The sequence below is a fragment of the Pteronotus mesoamericanus genome, unplaced genomic scaffold (assembly GCF_021234165.1).
Source record: "Pteronotus mesoamericanus isolate MK-2021 breed Mesoamerican mustached bat unplaced genomic scaffold, CSHL_Meso_final contig_101, whole genome shotgun sequence".
Taxonomy (NCBI): Eukaryota; Metazoa; Chordata; class Mammalia; order Chiroptera; family Mormoopidae; genus Pteronotus; species Pteronotus mesoamericanus.
Window position 1 is genome coordinate 13,247,916 of NW_026555001.1, and position 17,597 is coordinate 13,265,512.

At 38.8% G+C, this 17,597-nt stretch overlaps 1 protein-coding gene across 1 annotated transcript in view; it reads left to right on the forward strand.

Annotated features, from left to right (window-relative positions):
- The window catches only part of ALK (ALK receptor tyrosine kinase), a 632,462-nt gene that overhangs the window by 12,734 nt on the left and 602,131 nt on the right, over positions 1-17,597 (forward strand). The window lies entirely within an intron of this gene.

The following is a 17,597-nucleotide window of genomic DNA, read 5'->3' on the forward strand; positions in this document are numbered from 1 at the left end:
CAAATTACCAGTTAGATTTATTTTATAATAATTATAGGATTTTTCAGATTATTTATTTCTTTTAAGTGAACTTTAGCAGTTTGTATCATTTAAGAAATTGGGTCATTTCATCTAAGCTGTTGGATTTATATAGGATAAGTTACTCATAACATCCTCCTTTTCTTATTTTTTTATGTCTGTAGGGCCAATAGTGATATTTCTTCTTTCATACTTGATACTGGTAATTTATATCATCTCTCTCTTTTCTTTGTGGTAATTCTGGCTAGAGGTTTACCAATTTTATTGATTTAAAAAACACCAGCTTATATGATACCAATTTCTTCTTTTTTTTTTTTTAATTTTGATTTCATTGGTTTCTGCTCTTACTACCTTTCATTTTGTTTGGCTTGGGTTTAATTTGCTCTTCTTGTTTCTAGTTTCTTAAGATGAAAGCTTAGATAATTGATTTAATACCTTCCTCCTTTTTCTACTTTAAGCATGTAATGTAAAAATTTCCTCTAATAACTGTTTTAGCTGCATTGTAAAAATTTCATTATGTTGTAATGGAATTTCATTTATATTCAATTAAAATATTTTCTAATTTTCCATTTGGCTTTCTCTTTGACCCATGGTTATTCATGTGTGTTTTAGTTCAGGATATTTGGGCACTTCCCAATTATCCTTCTCTTACTGATTTCTAGTTTAATTCTGATACTGTCTGAGAACATACTTGGTTTGATTTCAGTTATTTAAAATTTTTTAAGGTTTATTTTATGGTCTAGAATATAGTCTATCTTGCTGAATGTTTCATGTACACTTGAAAAGAACAGATTTTCTGCTCTTGTTGAATGGAGTGTTCAGTCAATGTCAGTTAGGTCAGTTTGGTTAATACTGTTGGACAGTTCTTTTGTATCCTTACTGATTTTCTGTCTGTTACACATATCACCAATATAGGAGTGTTAAAGCCTCCAAGTTTTATGTTTACTATTTTCCTTGTAATTCTGTCAAATTTTGCTTCATGTATTTTGAATTACTAGGTACCTACACATTTAGAATTGAGTCTTCCTTTGATGATTTGACTCTTATTATTGTGTAATATCTCTTTTTATCCCTGGCGATATTCGTATTTTGAAGTTTGATTGATATTAATATTGCCATTCAGATTTTTGGGGGTTTTTTTTGGATTCGTGCTTGCATGGCATACTTATTCCATTCTTTTACTTTATGTCTTTATTTAAAGTGAGTTTATTGTAGAAAACATATAATTGGATCTTACGTGATTTTTTAAAAAAATTCAGTTTTATATATTTATTTAATTGAATTGATTGGGGTGACATTGGTTAATAAAATTATATAGGTTTCAGGCATACAATTCCACAGTGCATCATCCGTATACTCTATTGTGTGTTTGCCACTCCACGTCAAATCTCCTTCTATCACCATTTATCCCCCCTTTACTTTCTTCTACCTCTCCCCTTAAAAATTTAATTTTATAATTTTTGTCTTTTACTTGATCAGTTAAGCACTAGTATTTAATGTTATAACCAATATGTTGTGTTGTAGTCACCATTTTATTATTTGGGTCTTTGTTTGTTTATTGCCCTGTATTCTGTTCCTCCTTCTTCCCCTTCCTTCCCATCTTCCTCCCTCCCTCCCTTCCTTTGTCTCTCTCTCTCTCTCCCCCCCCACCTCTCCCTCTCCCCTTTCTCTCTTGTCTATGTCCCTTTTCTGGTTTGCTCCCAGGAAAGTTAAGGTGCTTCAACCTTCCCAAATTCCATTCTCTGTTCCCTCAGGGCAATGGTACCACCATACTCTATTTGGGCCTAGTCCGTCCTTCCTTTGTCAGTGTTTGGTAAATGCCTCCAGGCAGAAGCTCACAGCAGAGCTGGGGTCTACCATATTTACTTTTTGTTTCGAAAGGATTACAGTGCTGTGCTACTGATTATCCAATGACAACAGATTTTTTTTTTCTACTTGTCCAATTTTATTGCTATTTATTGCATAGGGCTAATCCAGTACTTGTTACCCCATCATGGCTGGGAACCTAGATAATGACCTTTGGATCATGGTCATATTGGCCTATATGCAGATATACCATATAGATCTGTGTGAAAGGTGCTCATCAACAGAAACTAGATGAGGGAATTCCCTCTCTATTTATGTTATATTTGTATATAAATAGTATATATATATATAAAATTTGGACTTTTGCCTGAAAAAATGCTTATTTATTGGTTTAATTGTGGGTTTTTTTTATATTACTGAATACTTACCAAGTTGAATGAAGTACAACGTCCTTCTTCTAGGAGGAGTTCACAATACTAGTTGGGGAGAGAGGACAGACAAGGCATGCTAATAAATGACTCCAGCGAGAGGCAGCACTTGAGTGCTAAATAAATGATACAAGTGGTTATAGTGGTTTAGTGGAGGCTTGGAGAGGTCACTTCTTGCTGGGGAGATTAGGGACAGTTTCATTCCATACTTCCAGATCTCCAAAACCATTCCCTCAAGGGCTGATGAGCTCTACTTTTTCAGTGCCTCATAGGACAAGTGAAGTTTTTCCGAGGCAAGAAATTATAGCTCTGGAATTTTAGAAAGGATAAGCTTATTGCATGTTGGCAGGGAGTCCATCAAAGGCTATCTACTGAAAATGGTGGTTTTCTTTTGGTATTGAGATAGAGGTGAGTTAGGAAAAAACTTCCAGAGGGAGGTGATTTGAGAACAGGGTCATGGGGGGAGTACAGAATTAGACTTGGAAGAGAAAAGTGTGAAGGAGCCTCCAAGTTGGAGCAATAGCACAAAATAATGCTCAGGGGAGGAACAATTGGTTATTGATTAGGGAGGAGGAGGAGAGAGACAAGGAGAGAACTGCGTGTGTGTGTGTGTGTGTGTGTGTGTGTGAGAGAGAGAGAGAGAGAGAGAGAGAGAGAGAGAACGCACGCATGCGCACCCAAGAAAGTAGGACTAGCCAGAGAGGTTAAGGTGTTGTGTCAGAAACTCTGAGTTAGAAGTAAGTCTGGTTTATTGAGTCAGAAATTTATATTTGATTCTGAAGAAATCAGAAATTGCTTAGTTCTTGAGTAGGAGAGATGCATGTTGACTGCATGTAGATGGCAGACTCTTTAGAAAATGTAGTTCAGTCATGGGTTTTGGCCTGGACTTCAGAGAGGTGGTGGGATCGGCACTCTGGGAGGCTGTGGGACTGGCCTAGGGGTCAGGACCTCAGAGCTGGGTCAAGAAATACACTCCTGTTAGAGGAACAAAAAGCAAGGAATCAAAGGCTTAAGGTTTTGGCCTGGGGACCCTGAAGACTGATGGTACTACTGATAAAGGAGACAGTTGGGTAGAGGATCTGATTTGGGGAGAGAGCGGCAGTCATGGTAACAGTCGTGGTGGGCACCCATCGGGAGGTCAGGTTACCTGGTGTGCACATGAAGATATGGCATGGAAGCAGGAACAGCTGAGAGGCCCATGCAGAAGATATGAATATGGGAGTTATTTATTTGGAGCTGGTGGTTTAATTCTTGAGAACAGATGCATTTCCTGAGAAGAAAGGGGAAGGAAGGTCACAACTTGGATTTAGGAAAGTTCAAAATGAGACAGTGGAATGGAGTCAATGATGTTACCAGAAAAAACTTTCTCATAAGGAGGAAGGGAGGCCACTGAATGGATCGTGTGGTGTCATGGAAGCGAAGGGCGGCAAATGTTCCAGAGGTGGGATGGAAAGGCCATTGTGTTTGGCCCAGAGCCTTCCGGAGAGCAGGGACAGGCAGAAGGAAGTTTAGAGGGACTGCTGAAGAAATCAAAGCAAAATATGCTTATGCAGTCATTCATTCTGTGAAAGGAAGAACCGAAAGAAAATGAAATGTCAGTGATGTTAAAGAGATCGGCAGAATGAAGAAAAGATGTATTGATAGGTGAACCTTCTTCACGTTAAAAATCAGAAAAGGCAGAAGGTAAGGAGAAAGGAGGTTTTAGGAAGAGAAAGGATGATTGTGTAACAAGACCATGCAATCTGGGTGCTTAGGATTCATATACAGACCTTAGATGCATTCCATTTGGGTCCCTATCTGCTTCTGCAGTCTCTTCTTAAAAGAGAGTTCCCTCCATCTCATCTTTTACAATGTTTCTGGGAGATGGGCATCACTGCTTTATGAGGCCACTCTCTCCTTGCTGGATAGATCTGTTGGGAAAATATTTAATACTGGCTAAATTCTACTCCTTTGTAACAGTATTAATGATAACTGCTACCACTGAACAATTTTACAGAGATTATTTAATCCTCACTGTAACAAGATAAGGTTGATATTATTATTATTCCCATTTTCCAAATAAAGGAACAGGCTTAGAGACGTTAAGTAACTGGCCAAAGTCATATAACTAGTAATAAAAGGATCTGGTATTTGAATCCCAGCCTGTTTAACTCTGACTTTGTCGCCTCTTTCTTTCCTCTTCTTCTTCTTTTTTTTTGCCTACTTTTTCTTTTCTTTTTATAATTGTTATTTCAACAAATAATTATTGATCAGCTTCAATGTATCAGACACTGTGGTAGGAGCTGCACAGATAGCAATGAATGAAACAGACCAGGGCTTTGCCCTTATGGGGCTTACAGACTGGCTAGGGAAACATATTAAATATATGAGTGAGCAAATACACAATAAGAAGCAGTAATGAATGCTGTGAAGGAAACAAACAGCTCTAGCCCTCCTCATCACTCTTCCTCATACTCTCTGGATTTCAGAGTGTTCACTACGTTTGCTTCTTTCCCCCTTGTCTCCTTTTAAGGAGTGGACTTAAATGAGGACAAGTTTCCACCACTCTAACCTGACATTCTTGGAGCAGAGTGAAGCTCTTAACCTTGTGTTAATGCAGCTTAGAGGTAGGAATGGGTAGAACCACAGCAGGAGACTGGAGAGAAGGAAAACACCTCCCTTCTCTGGGACAAAAAGACAAATGTGCAGACGAAGGACAGAGAGCTCAGGAGTGGGGCCAGATAGTCTTACTATGTTCCATGAAGTGTTACCAAAGGTCATGCTAAATAGATTCCAAAGCCATGCATTCTACAGATCCTGCTTTTCCCTTCATGCTCCAGCCTTTCTGTACCCACGCATCTCCTCGACAAATGTAGCCGAGGGAGGAAGCACAAAGGTCTACTAAATACATGTGCCAGCTAAGGTAGGAAGGCCCTCTCCTCTCCTTCCCTTCTTTCCTCTTTCGTCCCTTTCCTTCCTTTCCTTCCCTTTTCCTTTTTCTTTCTCCTTTCCCTTTTCCCTTTCCCCCTCCTCCCTCCCTCCCTCCCTCCCTTCCTTCCTGCCATAGTGTTAGTCTCAGTACCATAATCTGAAAAAATCTGGTTGGAGAAAAATGTCAAGAAGTACAAATGCAGATTTGATACATCTGACCTTTCTTCTTTTCAGAAAAATAAATGTCAAATAGCTTAAAATGACAGCCAGGATGGCTAGAGATTATTTATGTGCTTAAATAGTTAGGGGAGAAACGTAATTTAGACTTAAGTCTACTTTATGTAAAGAGTCTGACCTATGAGAATCATAGGCACTTTTAAGGAACTAGTATAAGCCGAGATGTTTACATTTCAGGAAACAGGAAATGTGAAAAATCAGATTCCTGATAGGTAATAAGAACATCAAGAGAGTATTTTGCAACACAAAATTGTGTTTGGGTTTTCATATCTGTGTGGTGTGGTATGTTGGCATTCCAGAGAAAGACCCACAATCCACATGTCCTTTTTTTTTTTGATAAAATACAAAATATTTTATAGTGTATGCATTTTTACTTGTATCTCTTATCCCTGTTTTACTAAAGACATTTTATTGTTAAAACAGAAGGAGGGAGAATCACCTTGCTCCAGCTGTGTAAATCCTGATAGAAGTATAATCCTCCAGCCTAGAGTGTAATTCTCTCCTCAGCCTCATACTCAATTATCATCAGAAGCAGCAGCTTACCTTTCATAGTGGAGGCTCTGAAAGGTGGCTTTGTTTCTAAACTGTGAACAGGAGTTAACCCATTTGCTTCTGAAAGGACGCAGTATGGCACTGTGTTAAGAAAACAGAATGTGGAATTAGTTCTGGGTCTGGCACTCAGCTTCAGAACTTACTAGTTAGAAGTTCTTAAGGTCGTATGACAGTAACTTAATTTTTCTGCTCTTGGCATTCTGATCTATAAAATAGAGATTATTATAGCATTTGCCTTACAGGGATCTTATGAGAAGTAAATGAGATACTTTTAAGGAAGAGTATAGTATAGCACCTGCCACATGGTTAAAATACTGAAAATATTACCCATTATCTTCTGTTTTATTATTGTTGTTTTATTAAAACAAAAGGATTTCTCTCATTATTTTTTGTGGCTTTCTTTTCATATCATCTTTGCTGAAATCTAACTATACTCAAAATTAGTTTACCTTGTAGAAAATAAGCGAGTGGAAGATCCAAAAGAAATATTTAAATACTGTAGACTAAAGCAGCCTATTTTCTCAGACAGCTAAAGGCATCAGAAAATCAGTGTCATCCTATTGTGTATGTCGTAAAAATACCGTAAGCAATCAATAAGTCATATTTTTAATGATAAATATTTTAATTAAGTCATGGAAGTTATTTCTAAATTCTTTCTTAATTTAGTTTATATTTTTAAAATGATACTTTTTTATTAAATAATTTTTTATTGTTATTTTATTACAGTTGGCCCAGTTTTCCCCCCTTTGCCCTCCTCTGCCCATTCTGCCGCCCCCCCCCCCCCCAGTCAATTCCCATACTGTTGTCCAGGTCTGTGGGTTATTCAGTTACCACGTAGTCACCTTATACCCCTTCCCCCTGCAGTCACCTCTCTGTTGTCCATGCCCATGAGTCTTTTTTTCCATCTTGCTCAGTCCCTCTACCTTCCATCCTTCCCCGCAATGTTACTGTCATCCTGCTTTCTATTTGTGAGTCTGTCTCTATTTTTCTTGTTAGTTCAGTTTGTTTATTAGATTCCACATATGAGTGAAATGTGTTTGTCTTTCTCTCACTGGCTTATTTCACCTAGCATAATATTCTCCAGGTTCACCCATACTATCTGTTACAAAGGGTAAAATTTTCTTCTTTTTTACAGCCAAGTCCTCTTCCATTATGTAAACTTCATATAGTTGTTTTATCCACTCCTCTACTGATGGACATTTGGGCTGTTTCCATATATTGGCTATTGTAAATAACACTGCAATAAACAGAGGGGTGCTTATGTTCTTTCTAATTAGTATTTTGGGTTCCTTTGGGTATATTCCCAGAAGTGGGATCACTGGGTCAAAAGGAAGATCTGCTTTTAATTTTTTTGAGGCATCTCCATACTGCTTTCCATAGTGGTTGCACCAGTCTACATTCCCACCAACAGTGCAAAAGCGTTCCCCTTTCTCCACATCCTTGCCAGCACTTCTTGTTCGTTGATTTATTGATGATAGCCATTCTGACAGGTGTGAGATGGTATCTCATTGTGGTTTTAATTTGCATTTCTCTGAGGATTAGTGATGTCAAGCATCTTTTCGTATGTCTGTTGGCCATCTGTATGTCCTCTTTGGGTAACTAGCTATTCAGGTCCCTTTCCCATTTTTTAATGAGGTTCTTTGTGTTTTTGGTGTTGAGTTTTGTAAATACTTTGTAAATTTTGGATAGTAACACCTCCTCAGAGATATTGGCGAATATATTCTGCCATGCTATGAGTTGTCTTTTTATTTTATTGATGATTCCCTTTGTTGTACAATAACTTTTTAGTTTGATGTAGTCCCATTTGTTTATCTTTCCTTTTGTTTCCCTTGCCTGGAGAGATGTATCCAATAATAAATTGCTAGGAGCAGTGTCCCAGATTCTGCTGCCTATGTTTTCTTCTAGGATTTTTATGGTTCTGGGTTTAACATTTAAGTCTTTGATCCATTTTGAATTTATTCTTGTATGTGGTGTAAGAAGGTGGTCTAGTTTCATTTTTCTGCACATATGTGTCCAATTTCCCCACCATCTATTGAGTAAATGACCTTTAGCCCATTGTGTATGCTTGCTTCCTCTGTAGAATATTAATTGACTATAAAGGTGTGGGTTAGTTTCTGGGCTCTCTATTCTGTTCCATTGATCTGTGTGTCTGTTTTTACGCCAGCACCATGCTGTTTTGATTCCTATGGCTTTATAGTACAGTTTGATATTAGGTGGCGTGATTCCTCCAACTTTGATCTTGTTTCAGGATTGCTGTTGCTATGTGGGGGGGTTTATGGTTCCATAGAAATTTTTGAAATATTTGTTCTACTTCTGTGAAATATGTCATTGGAATCTTGATAGGAATAATATTGAATCTATAGATTGCTTTGGGTAGTATGGGCACTTAAATGATGTTAATTCTTGCCATCCATGATCACAATATGTGCTTCCATATATTCATAGCTGCTTCCATTTCTTTCACCAGTGTCTTATAACTTTCTGAGTACAGGTCTTTTACTTCCTTGGTTAAGTTTATTCCTAGGTATTTTATTCTTTTTGAAGCAATTGTGAATGGGATTGTTTTCTTGATTTTCCTTCTGCTAGTTCATTATTGGCACAAAAAATACAACCAATTTCTGGGTATTAATTTTATATCCTGCTACTTTGCTGAATTCATTGATCAGTTCTTGTAGTTTTTTTGTGGAATATTTGGGTTTTCTATGTACCGAATCATGTCATATGCAAATGAAGACAGTTCTACTTCTTTTTTCCTATTTGAATGCCTTTTATTTCTTCTCCTTGTTTGATTTCTATGGGTAGAGCTTCTAGTACTTTATTGAATAAGAGAGGTGAAAATGGACATTTCTGTGTTTTCCCTAATCATAAGGGGAATACTTGTAGTTTTTGCCTGTTAAGTATGATGTTGGCTTGGGTTTGCCATATATGGCCTTTATGATATTTAGGTATCTTCCCTCTATCCCCATTTTGCTGAGAGTTTTTATTATAAATGGGTGCTGGATTTTATCAAATATATTTTCTACATCTATTGATAATGATCATGTGGTTTTTATCCTTCCTTATGTTTATGTGGTGAATCACATTTATTAATTTGCAAATGTTGTACCAACCTTGCATACCCCAAATAAATCCCACTTGATCATGATGTATGATATCTTTGATGCATTGATGTATTTGGTTTGCTAATTTTGTGGAGGATTTTAGTCTCTGTTCATCAGGGACACATGCCTATAATTTTCCCTTTTTTGTTGTACTGTCTTTATCTGGTTTTAAAATTAGGATAATGCCAGCCTTGTAAAATGAGCTTGGAGCCTTCCCAGCCTATTGAATTTTATGAAATAGTTTGAGAAAGAAAGGTATTAGTGCTTTCCAAATGTTTGTTAAAATTCCCCTATGAAGCCATCCAGTCCAGGGCTTTTGTTTGTTGGGTGTTTTTTGATTACTGCTGCAATTTCACTAATCTGTTTATTCAGATTCTCTGATTCTTCCTAATTTAGTTTTGGAAGATTGTATATTTCTAGGAATCTATCCATTTGTCCAGGTTGTCCAGCTTTTTTGGCATATAGTTGTTCATAATATTTTCTTACAATCTTTTGTATTTCTTTGGTGTCAGTTGTCATTTCTCCTCTTTCATTTCTGATTTTATTTATTTGGGTCATTCTCTCTTTGTCTTGCTGAGTCTAATTAAAGGTTTGTCAATCTTATTTATCTTTTCAAAGTACCTGCTCTGGATTAGGTGATTTTTTTGTATTTTTTTTAGACTCTATTTTGTTTATATCTGCTTTGGTTTTTATTATTTTCTTCCTTCTACTCATTTTGGACTTTGTTGTCCTTTGTCAAGCTCCTTTAAGTGTAAAGTTAGATTGTTCATTTGAACTTTTTCTTTTCTTATTCTTTTTTTTTTTTTTTTTTAAAGATCAGCCTGTAATGCTGTGAATTTCCCTTTTAGGATTGCTTTCCCTGTGTCCCACAGATTTTAGATTGATGTATCCTCATTTTAATTTCTTTCAAGCTCTCTTTTGATTTCTTTCTTGATCTCATTGTTGATTCATTCATTGTTTAGTAACAAGTTATTTAACTTCCATGTCTTTGTGTGATTTTCAGTGTTCTTTTAGTGATTGATTTCTAGTTTCATTGCATTGTTGTCAGAGAAGATGCTTGATATGATTTCAATCTTCCTAAATTTTCTGAGACTTGTTTTGTGTCCTGATGTGGTCTATCCTAGAAAACGTTCCATGTTCATTTGGAAAGTATGTATATATATTTCTGCTGCTTTGGGGTGAAATTTTCTGAAGATATCAATTAAATCCATTTGATCTAGAGTGTTGTTTAAGGCCGCTGACTCTTGTTGATTTTCTGTCTGAAAGATCTATCCATTGAAGTCAATAGGTTGTAAGATCCCTGACTATGACTGTATTTTTGTGGATCTCTCCTTTATGTCTATCAAGACTTGCTTCACATATTTAGGTGCTCCTACATTGAGTGTGTAAATGTTTACTAGGTTTATATCCTCTTGTTGATTGTTCCCTTTATCATATGTAGTGTCCTCCTTTGTCTCTTACTATAGCCTTGGTTTTAAAGTCTATTTTGTTTGATATAAATATTGCTACCCCAGTTTTTTTTTCTTTTCCATTTGCATGAAATATCTTTTTTCATCCCTTTACTTTTAATCTGTATGTATCGTTTGATCTGAGGTCGGTCTCTTGGAGGCAGCATATATATGGGTCTTATTTTCTCATCCATTCAGCTACCCTATATTTTTAGATTGAAGTACTTTAAGCCATTTACATTTAAGATGATTATTGATAGATATGTATTTTGTGCCAATTTATTATTAGACTATTTTCCTCTTTTTTTTCCCCTGCTCCTCTTCCTCCTCCTCCTTCTTCTTCCATGTGCTTTGACATTTTGACATTTGTTGCAATAGTGGTTTGGTGTTAACAAACACATTTAGCTTTTTCTTGTCTTATAAGCTCCTTATTTATCTTTCGATTTTAAATGATAGCCTTGCTGGGTAAAATAGCCATGGATATATAGGTCCTTACTTTTCATCACCTTGAATGCTTCATGCCGGTCTCCTCTGGCCTTAAATGTTTCTTTTGAGATAGCAAATGATAGTCTAATTGGTGATCCCTTGTAGGTGACTACCTGCTCTTCTCTTGCAGCTTTTAGGATTCTTTCTCTTTCTTTCAGCCTTGCCATTTTAACTATAATGTGTCTTGGTGTAGGCCTCTGTGTGTTGAACTTGTTTGGGACTCTCTGAGCTTCTGGGATTTGTGTGTCTTTTTCCTCCACCCAGTTAGGGAAGTTTCAGACATTATTTCTTCAAATAGATTCTCAGTCCCTTGCTCAGTGTCTTCTTCTGGTATTCCCATGATGCAGATGTTGTTACATTTCATGTTGTCCAAAATGTTTCTTAAGCTCTCCTCATTTTAAAATTTTTTTCTTTTAGCTGTTCTGCCTGTTTTTTTTTTTTTTTCCTACCGTGTCTTCCAAATCATTGATTCAACCCTCTGCTTCATCTAATCTACTGTTTATTCCTCCCAGTGTATTATTAACTTCAAATATTTCATTCTTTATTTCTGACTGGTCCTTTTTTATGGTTTCTATGTCTTTTTTCATGCTGTTTAGTATCTTTATAATCATTACTCTAAACTTTCTTTCTGATAAATTGCTTGCCTCCATTTCATGTAATTTTTCTTTTGGAGAATTCTCTTGTTTCGTTTGGGGCCTTTTTTTTTTTGTCTTCCCATTTTGACTGCTTCTTTGTATTTGTTTCTATGTATGAGGTTGATCTGCAAGGACACTGGGACTAGCCTATGTCAGATGATGCTTGTACTGGCCCTGGACAATGTGTTTGGAGCTATCTGTAGTCCACAGACTGTGGCTCCCTCTTCTGGGCCTAGGTGCATGCAGAAAGAACCAAGCTGTACACCAAGGCAAACTTTTACCAGCACCAGCCTGGAGGAGGATCTGCTAAAGTCTCAGAGCTCCCAGAGAGCTGTATTAGTTATTAAACTAATTAATGATATAGCCTCAAGCTGTACTCAGCAGCCTGGCTTAGGCTCCACAATGTGGGGCAGAGTAATTCCTGGGAGCAAGGCTATTACTTCCTCTCAGGCTGATGCCTCTTGGATTGGAGTATTCTGCCTAAGAAAGATGGCTTCTGCAGTATGGGGGATGACTCAGCATAGGGATCCTGGCTGCTGTTCCTTCAGTTCTCTGTGCAGAGCCACCAGCCCCAGGCTCTCCTCATGTGTCTCTAGTCTATTCTGCTCTCCCCCTGCTGGAGACCAGGGTAAGTGGTTGCAATTGAAATTTTGTGTGTGGGCCCTTTAAGAGGTTCTCTGTGTCTCCAGCTGTTTCTCCATGGTGTGCATAAATACCACTGCTTTTCACAGCTGGATGCTATCTGGGTTCCTTTCCCAGCTCTGGTGCTGTAGGCTTGGGGAGCCCAGCTTGGGATTTAGACCCCACACTTCTCAGGGGGAAGCCCCTGGCTGCTGAAATATCCCTCTAGATCTCCAGCTGCCACCCGTGGGAGCCCAGCCAAGCCTCTTGCACTTCCTCCACACTTCCTACCAGTCACATTGTGGTGAAGTGTTTCCTTTTGTCTGTCCTTGGTCATACGGCTTCTCTCCAGCTAGAGTTCAGTTGGTTATTCAGGATGATTTCTCTTCAATTTAGTTGTAATTACAGATTGGTCCTGGGAGGAGGTTAGTGTAGCTTTCACCATTCTCTGCCATCCTGGGTCTCTACCCAGACCTGCTTCTGTCTTTAAATAAATACTTGACATGCTTGAGCATTGAAGGCGCTTCATCAGGAGCTTCAGATCGGGGTTGTGAGTAGAGCTGAGCAGAGCACACGTGGGCCTGGGCTTGATGTATTTATTATAAGGTCTTTTATTTTCATAGTAGAAAAATCAGTTATCTGTGAAGTTTGAAAAACTGTGAAAATTGAGGCACTGGTAGGAGGGAAGAGAGTTCTGGACCTAGGAGATGTGGCATTATGTTTTAGGATGTGCCAAGTTGTTCTGTTTGAACCTGAGAAAATCACCTAAACTTTCTAGAGTCTTAGTTCTGTCATCTGAAATAAGTGAGTTCTAATCTCTACTCTCCCTTTCAAATTAAAATTCTGTGTTCTAACCTGTTCCCAGGACTGGTGTTGAAGTAGTACTGGTGATACTGGAAAGATGCTCTTTCTTGAAACAGTTGGTGTGGGTGTCAGTTAGACTTTCACAGAGCAGTGATAAGAAATGATAACCTTTTATTCTTATGTTTGATAACTTAGAAGATTGTGATAATATCTATTTGGCTCTAACTAATATGGGTAGAGACTATAATAAAATTAAAGAAATTTATTTTCATTTTCACAACAAACAAAAACCAGATATTTTGATGCTTTTCTAGATATATAGTAAACTTATCCAAGATGCTTTGTTCTGGTATTCTGTTTTAATCATGAGAGCCAGTCAGGGACCAATTGTGTGGACAGAGACAATAGAGAGAGAGAGAGAGAGACTGACAGACAAACAGACAGACATGCATAGGTAATAGATAGATATCTATGTACCTACACACAATAAAACTGTACTTCTTCCTTATTTGCAGGGCTTATGCTAGGGGAAGGTTTGAGGAATATGGAAGTATTTGACTCACCTATCTCAGTATGAGGGACACAGGAGATGTTCAGTAAACGCTTGCTAAGTCAATGATAGAAAGAATAAAGAATGGATGAGGGATGAAAATAGGGTCTGTTAAAAGGACTACTTGAGCAAGTCCTTTCCATCTTTAATAACCTATGCCCCAGTAAACACAGTATGCAATTACAAGTTTATTTACTCACTTCTTAATAGCTCATTGACTCTTTCCTTAAACTTCAATTCTTTTAACATGGAGACCTCTTGTGTGTTCAGAGCTTTGTGAAGTTCTATAGGGCAAAGGACAACAATTACAAAATGTAGTTCCTGACTTTAAATAACTCATAGTCAAATAAGGAAAACCAAAAGTACAGAATTTGAAATCAAAAGTTGGGGATTCAAGACTTAACACCAGCATCAATTAGCTTTGTGATCTTCACTTGAACTCTCTTGAGACATAGTGAAGTGCAGAGCATGAGTCCCTTCTCACAGGGTTGTTAAAATTATATATGTAGAAGAGTGCTTTGTAAAATAGAAAGCACTGTAAGTATTACACCAGCTATTTAATTAGAAATAGTACAAGAGATTATAGACTTAAAGGCTAAGTGTGCTGGGGAAAAGAATAGTGAGTAGGGAAAGTGAGCAGCAACTTCCTGATGCAGCTGATGCTCTATGGGTCCTGGAGGATGAGTAGGGTTTGGATTGTTAGGATGAAAGAAGAGGAGCATTCTAGGAAGGGAGCAGGGAGCATGGTCATGGAGTGAGGGGTGCTGTATTCAGTTTGATTAAAACTTCTGGGGACCTAATATGAACCTCATGCTCTGCTGGGACATCTTTGTTTGGAGAAGAGAGTTTATGTTGGAAAGTATAGTTGAGTGGAGAGTATGGGATAAAGACATGACAGGCGGACCTTGGAGAGACAGTAAGAGTGTTTAACCTCATAGCAAGAAGTAGGCAGCCATCAATAGGTGTGATGTGAATAGCTTTTTAGGAATGGAATTGGTAATGATGTGCAGTCGGGATTAGTGTGTAGAGGCTGCAGCCAGTCGTCTGGAGTGGTGGGATAGGGAAGATTTGGAAAGTTGAAATAACAGAGAAAAAAATGACTCCAAAAAACTTCATAGGTCTTGGCGTCAGAGGCAGGAGAGGGAGAAGGGAGGACTCCAAGTTTTTCTAGGACTTTCTGCCAGCAAGATTAGGATAACAGTGATTCTTTTGATGGGAAAGGACTGGAAAAGAAATGAAAGTTGGGAAGAAGAGTTAAGTTGTGTTTGCACATGGGGAAATGAGAGGATAGCTAACTCTGAGCAGCAATATCCTACAGGTAATTGGAAATGTGGGACTAGAACTCGTAAGAAGTCAAGGCTAGGCATAGGGATTTGGGGCTCATCAGCACAGAGACGACTCATACATTATGCACTTTGCTTAGAACTTAATTTCGTAATTTTTAGAATATAAGAGAAGTGAAAAGCTTGCTGAATTATTGATGATGTAAGTGTATTAAAAGCAATTCTCTCTTTTCCCTTCTCCTCTGCCTCCCTGGTGATTTTTGTGTTTTTTCTTCCTCTGATCCTCCCCTCTCCCCCTACTACTTTAAAACTGAGGGACACAATAACCTTTATTTCTGTCATATCAGAAGATTGTCAGTGAAGGATTAAGGTGATCGGGAGTGTTCACCAGAAGATATGATGATCCTCTTGGCACCCTCTCCAATCCTTCAGAGATCAGAGGGATGCAAACTTCCTCTAGAGGAAAGCAATCATTTCTATTTATATAAGGAAATGTTTAAAGAGCTAAATTCTCAGTTCCCTGGACAGCTCTGTTGTTTGATTTGCAGCTTTTCTTAAGTAAAGCACTGATTCTCAGCAAGAGATGAGCTGCTTGGCAGATAATGTGCTCGGGTGAAGTAGAGCTTGTAGAGCCTGGTGGATGATCTTGAAGCTGGGCCTTCTCTCCTGGCACCAAGCTTTCATTTGTAGCTTTTCTTAAGCATTACTAGCACAGAGAGTATCACACTTGACATTAGATAAGTTAATAATCGGGGGAGGGGGGAGAGTTGGAGAAATAAAACACACAATGCTAACATTTATTGAACATTATTATATGCCAGGCACTTGACATCCTCTTATGTGAAATCTAATGGAAATAACACAATTCACTGAGTGTCAAACTTAAAAATGCAACAGAATCACTGGCAGGGCTTGTCAAAACATTGCTGGTCCCCATCCCCAGTTCCTGATTCAGTAGTTCTGGGGCAGGGCCTGAGAATTTGCATTTCTAACAAGTGCTTTATTAGTATGGGGACCACACTTTGAGAAGCATTGTCTTAAGCTCTTCAACAGTCACTTCCCAGGTCTAGGCCAGTGCCCTTGAATGCAAAGATGCCCCAACAAGATCAAAATTGAGCTTCTGTGAACAAGAAGGAAGGGGGAAATGCCTGCTGAGTAGTCACATCATCATTTTAAATTTTGGAGTTATACAAAGGACAGCCAGTTCCATATAATGCTCTTAATCTTCTCTGGGTTGTGTCTTGGAGGAAAGTTTCCCTTTATTTGGGACAATCCTGGAGAGTGTCTGGATTCCAATTCCAACTCAGCAGAAGACAGGAGGACTTTCACTATCACTCTGTACTTAGGCTTGTGGGTATCAAACACTCGGATTAGCACAGCACTGGAAGCCGTGGTGATGGCTTCTTCTTCCCCCTCTCCCTTCCCCTCTTCCTTGTCTTCTCCCTTCTTCGTTTTCCTCCCTGCAAACTTCAGTGTCATATGAAAGTTATACTTTGCAGATATAAACATTTTTTCTGCCTCACAGTGAATACACTCAGAGCCCCCACTTTAGGGCTGTGCGGCTTCGGTGGCAGCCAGGGCTGGGGGCCTTTCAGCTGGAAGCTGAGCAGCCGCAGATGCAGCCATTAGGGAGCTCGCTGCTGCGGTTATTTCTAAATGAATACTCGTTATTGATGCTAATAGACCTTGTAGTTAATGAAAAGGATTATTTTACAGGGCTTAAGTCAAGGCCAAAATTGTTATTATAGGTTAATTATTCTCCTTAAAAGGTACCATTACAGCTGTGATTGTTTTTTATCAGACTTTTCTCTGGTACCAAAAGAGATTTCTTCGAAGGAAGATTCCTGATATAATTAGTCACCTCATCTAATTCTTAATCACCAATCATTTCTCTCTAGATAAAGGTTAATCAAAGATATATAAGTTGGATATTCTGCCTTAATTGCATTTGAACAGTTTCAAAGAAACTCTTTGCCATGTTTGGTAAGGAGTGTGGCCTTTCCCTGTGCTTTTAAACCTCAACTCTGGAAGAAGGAATCAAAATGGGCTCATTGAGAGAATGTACCTGTTCTGCTGCTGGTGGCAGCGGGAGATGGACATCTCTGGGTGCCCCTGGGGTGCAGTAGCGGGCGGGAGGGGATTCTTTTTGGCTCTGTTCTTGGGAATTAATGACACACACACTGGGTCTTCTGCTCTCCTTTCCCTTCACTCGTCCCCCGTATTTTTTCCTCTCATGTGTGAGGGGACAACGCAATCCATAGCAACACCAAATTTATCCTCACAGCTCTGTGCTTTTGTCAAGGGGTTCCCTCCTTTGGGGTTCCTTTTCCATTTCTCTCCAGCGTGGGAAATGCTCAGTTTCAAATTTTTGCTCAAATGTTAACTCCTCCAAGACACAGAGCCTCCGTAGCCCCCTCCCTACCTCCACAAGGGAGACTCCTCCCTCCTTCACGTTCCCCAAGAGCTCGTGACCGCATGCTTTGTCTCGCTGTTTCTGTGCAATGTCCGGGCCCTCTCGCACCCCCACGGCCACTCCCACCTTCCCAGTGCAGGTAACAGTGCGTGTGAACTCCAGGGAGACATTCAGTGTGTGTCCCATACTTCAGGATGGAAAGACCTGTGCCAAAATCTTCTGGCATGACACACAATGTCTGGTAAATGCATGGAAGGCGAGGGGAAGAGACAGACATAACATGCAGGCCGTCCTCTTTCTTCACC